Source organism: Mus caroli, unplaced genomic scaffold (assembly GCF_978045245.1).
Source record: "Mus caroli unplaced genomic scaffold, Mus_caroli_1 scaffold_9, whole genome shotgun sequence".
Classification (NCBI taxonomy): domain Eukaryota; kingdom Metazoa; phylum Chordata; class Mammalia; order Rodentia; family Muridae; genus Mus; species Mus caroli.
The window spans coordinates 83,862,808-83,867,500 of NW_028227264.1; the positions used below are offsets into that span (position 1 = coordinate 83,862,808).

The 4,693-nt window shown below is 47.0% G+C and overlaps 1 long non-coding RNA gene across 2 annotated transcripts in view; it reads left to right on the forward strand.

Annotated features, from left to right (window-relative positions):
• The first annotated feature begins 207 nt into the window (after window positions 1–207).
• The window catches only part of LOC147002704 (uncharacterized), an 11,909-nt gene continuing 7,423 nt past the window's right edge, over window positions 208–4,693 (forward strand). For both annotated transcript variants that reach the window (XR_015048539.1, XR_015048538.1), the window contains exon 1: window positions 208–448. This is a non-coding gene — a long non-coding RNA (uncharacterized LOC147002704). The remainder of the gene's footprint in view (window positions 449–4,693) is intronic.

The following is a 4,693-nucleotide window of genomic DNA, read 5'->3' on the forward strand; positions in this document are numbered from 1 at the left end:
TCAGTAGGATTATCTGCGTCTCTGCCTATCCTTCTCCTAAACGCTGAGCGCTTTAAGCCTCTACTTCCGGGTCTTTTTCTCTGCACCTCCAGTGTTATGGTAGCCATTGACCAGGTTGGTACGATCTAAGCTAAGTTGCCAGCCACAAACAAGAGGAGAGAGCCAAAGGCTGGTTTGTTTTCGAACAAACACACCAGAACACGGAGATCCAAAATGAGCATGCGCAGTTCAAACTGGCCAGCCGGAAAAGGGGATATGTAGGAGAAAGCTTTTGAGGCAAGTCTATTTAGTGTTCTGAAGTTGTTTGAACAGCCTTGGGGAAAACGTACTTTCCTCCCACAGGGGAAGAGATTACGGGAGAATGCTTTCAATTTCGCGGAATTTAAGAAGCAGGTAAACGCCTTGAGCCAGGGCGGGTGACAGTTACCGAAGAAGGAGAAGCCTGAAGGTAAATTGTTTTGCAGTTACATCCAGGATGTTGGAGTCTTCTGAGTCTTGTTGTTGTTGTTGTTGTTGTTTTGTTTTGTTTTGCTTTGTTTTCAAGCCAGTGGGTTATTGCCTCAAGCTCACAGACAGCTGCAGGGGTTCCTGGTAGTCCTATCTCATACTATCAGTTTAAAGGGAAGGGTGGAGGCCAGCCAGGAAAACAAAGGCTCCTAAAGTACTTCCCAATCCACCACCCTGATTAGCGCCTGGCCACACAGCTGCACGGCCAGGTAAGCGGGCAATGTGGCCTGCGCTGGCAGGCTTTACAGTACAAGATGGGAAAGGAGAAAAAAGGTTAGGACACAGCTGCCGGGGAAGTAACAGCTTTTCTCAGAGTTCTGATTTTATTAGAAACCAAAATTCAGTTTGAGGCCTAGTAGGGAATCAAGATAATAAGAGCAGGCTGGGTACCAACTATCTCCAGGTTTTCTAGTGAATCCCCCGGCACAGCACACACTACCATCACTAATCTCAACATCACTGAGCAGCCTCACGGTGAGCCTCATCCCCCTCCACCCCCATCCTTGAGGAAACTGAAGTCTCCAAAGGTTCAGTTGCGCTCACTCCAGGGTAAAGCCCTTTGAGAGTTCAAAGGATGCTTTCCCATCCAAGGGAGTAGCTAGGGACAATTCAGAGAAGGCTCTGCCTCAGATCCAAGGCAGAGGTTGACAGTCGTGTTCTGCTTTCCTGTGCCTCAAGCCATTGGAGTGTCCTAAGAACTGTGGCTGCAAGGCCAGCACCAGGGCTCAGCAATGGCTTAGCCAATAAAGGCACTTGCTACTTAGTCTGCCAAGCTGAGTTTGATCCCCAGAGCCTGCACTGTGTATGGAGAGAACCGAGTCCACCAAGTTGTTCTCTGACCCAGACATATAGGCAAAGGCACACACACAAGTTACATACACAAAAATAAAATGAATAAATATAATAATTTTCAAAATGAATGACCTTTTTTTTTAAAGTCCCACAGGACTTTGATCTACCCCAAACCCATTGCCACCTCCTGTGTTACTAGAGCTAACCCTACCAAGCCAGGCCCGGCTCCTGTCAACACAGCAAGTAAGGAGACCAAAAATAGTGAAAAGCATGAAAAGGTATTCAGTGTAGTTGCATCTGGAAGAACACATACAGGGGGTTGGGGAGTGCCCAAGGCTGTCTCCCTGGTCCTCTCATGAGATTTAGGTTTAAGTAGAGGACAGAGGTACATTGCCCTAAGCAGTCTTGCTCAAAGTGTGACCCTGCCCAGTTCTGACCTATATCACTTTCTCTGCTCCACTCTGACCTACAAGATGTGTGACAGATCATCAGAACTGTGTGACATTCTGTCCTGGGAGAAAAGCTTGCCTTGGGCTGGCACCAGGCTTCAGCCTTCCCCTCCCTGCCCAGCCAGTATGGAGTAAAAAGATGATGATTCATGAAAAATAAACTCATTTTAACCACTGTCCCTGTGATCCTGATCAATCCTGTGGATATATAGTCTAAGATATCCCTTGGGTAAATTTGGGGGTAGCTACCCATGCTTTTGAGTCCCTATTTCACCTATAAATATTAGCTCCTCTATTGAAATGTATCTTCCATAACCTTGACTTGGTAGCCAATCAAATGAGTCAAACGAGCCCCCACTGCAGCCAACCTTTGGGTCAGCTTGTAGCTGACCTCAGATACATGAGACCAGAAGTCCCTCTTCACCCAGATAGCACAAACAAACAACACAATCTTGTAAGCTAAATGGATGGCTGTTGATTTTAGCTATCATATTTTAAAGTCCTTGGTCACAAGGCTCACTAACACCACAGGCAGCCGGGATGTGTACACAATGGTGGGGACAGGGTCCAGGCAGGGTTGGGGATGGTGGAGGGGGTGGGGGATGGTGGACAGATTCTCCTAGGGATGGAGAAGTGAGGCAGCCTACCTACTGCACTTGTGAAGGAAGCTACAGAGCCTCTTCCCTGCTGTTTACTCTAGTGGGAGGGGGGGTCACTTGATTGCCAAGATGGGAAAGGACCATCTCTGTGCTCCCCCCACTCCACCCCCCACCCAACGTGAGTGAGGCCTGAGATAGGCCTTGCTTTATCAGGAAGTGACTGTTGAGTAGCCTGGAATTAGAACAGGGCAATGGAATGTTCAGTGAAGAAAGCAAAGTACCAGAAAGTCACCTGAGTAATCCTAAAGGAATGAAGCCAGCCTCTCGGGGTGACGGGGACCTGGGAGAGGACTTTGCATTTATTTTTTATTATTCTTAATATATTTCATTATTCATTTTCCATCCCGTTCACAGATCACAATGCCCCTTCCTCTTCTCTTCCCAGTCCCACCCTTACAAATCCTTTCCCCATTACCCACTCCCCTTCTCCTTAAAGAAAGGAAGCCCCGCTTGGGTAAATCCACACACACACATCAAGTCTCTGCAGGGTTAAGAGCATCTTTTTCCAATGAGGCTCAACCAGACAGTCAGCAAGGGGAAGGGGAGCCACAGGCAGGCAACAGAGTCAAAGATGGCCCCCACTCCAACTGTTAGGGGACCCCCATGAAGACCAAGCTGCACATCTGCTACAAATGTGGAAGGGTCTAGCCTCTGCATGCTCTTTGGTTGGTGGCTCAGTCTCTGTGAGTCCCTATGGGCCCAGGTTAGTTGATTCTGTAGGTCTTCATGTGGTGTCCCTGACCCCTCCAGCTTGTTCAACTTTATCCCCAACTTACCTACAAGACTCCCTAAGCTCCACCTGATGTTTGGCTGTGGGTCTCTGGATCTGTGTCCATCCACTGCTGGATGAAACCTTTTAGAAGACAGTGATGGTAGATTCCTGTCTGCAAGCACAGCAGAGTATCATCAATAGTGTCGTGGATTGGCTCGCTCACATGGGCTGGGTCTCAAGTAGGGGCAGTCATTGGTTAGCTGTTTCCCCAGCCTCTGCTCCATCTTTATCCGTGCATATTTTGTAGGCAGGACAAATTTTAGGTTGAAGGTTTTGTGGGTGGGTTGGTGTCCCCCTTCCTCCTCTGGAAGTCTCGCCTGGATACAGGAGGTGGCTACTTCAGTCTCCCACTGGTGGGAGTATCAGCTACACTCTCCTTAGCCTCCCCTGTCCCAGGTCTCCAGCTAGCCCCAGAGATGCCCCTACCGATTTCCATTCTCACTCCCAGCCTACTCCTGCCCTACTCTCCTCACACCTGAACCCCATCCCCTCCTCACCCCCCCCCCACTCTCTCTTCATCAACCTCAGATGTCTGTTGTGTTTCCCTTTCTGAAATGCAATTCAAAACAACTCTGAAATTCCATCTTTATGGAATGGCTAAGATTAAAAAAAAAAAAAAAAAAAAAAACCTCATGTGACAATACATGCTGGCAAGGATGTGGATCAGGGGGATCCATTGCTTGTGGGAGTGTGCAAACTAGTATAGCTATTTTGGAAATCAATTAGGCTGTTTCTCAGAAAACTGGGAATAATTTACCCCACGATCCAGCTATACCATTCCTGGGCATGTACCCAAAAGTTGCCCAACTACACCACAGGGACACTTCCTCAACTATGTTTATAGAAGCTTTGTTTTTTTTTTTTTTTCATAATAATAACCAGAAACTGGAAACAACCTAGATGTCCCTCAACTGAAGAATGGATAAAGAAAACGTAGTACATCGACACGATGGAATGCTATTCGGCTATTAAAAACAAGGACATGCTGAAATTTGCAGGCAGGTGGATGGAACTTGAGAATACCATCACAGACCAGAAAGACACACATGATATGTACTCACTTATAACTGGAAATTAGCCATAAAGTGCAGGAAAATCATGCTACAACTCATAGACCCTAAGAAACTAAGTAATAAGGTCTTTGTATTTCTAGAGCAGTCCTTTCGAATCAAGTCTGACTCCTCTGCCCAAAGCTTCCGGTTTCCCTACCTGGACATCTTAGTAAGCTGAGAGACGACTTCTGAAAGGGGCACAGTGCACTCAGTTAGCGTCTTCACTGTTGTCTTTACAGCTGTGTCCGTCCACACACCCTCAGTAGTCCTAAGGAACACGTCGCTGGAGTCAGCGGGGCAGAGACAGACCTTGTCTCAGTTAGATCCCATTTTTCATTTATTCTTTTGTTTGTTTGGTTTTTGATTTGGGGGTGTTTGTTTGTTTGTTTTGGGGGGTGTTGTTTTTGGTTTTTGGTTTTTTGTTTTGTTTCAAGACAGGGTTTTTCTGTGTATTTATTCTTT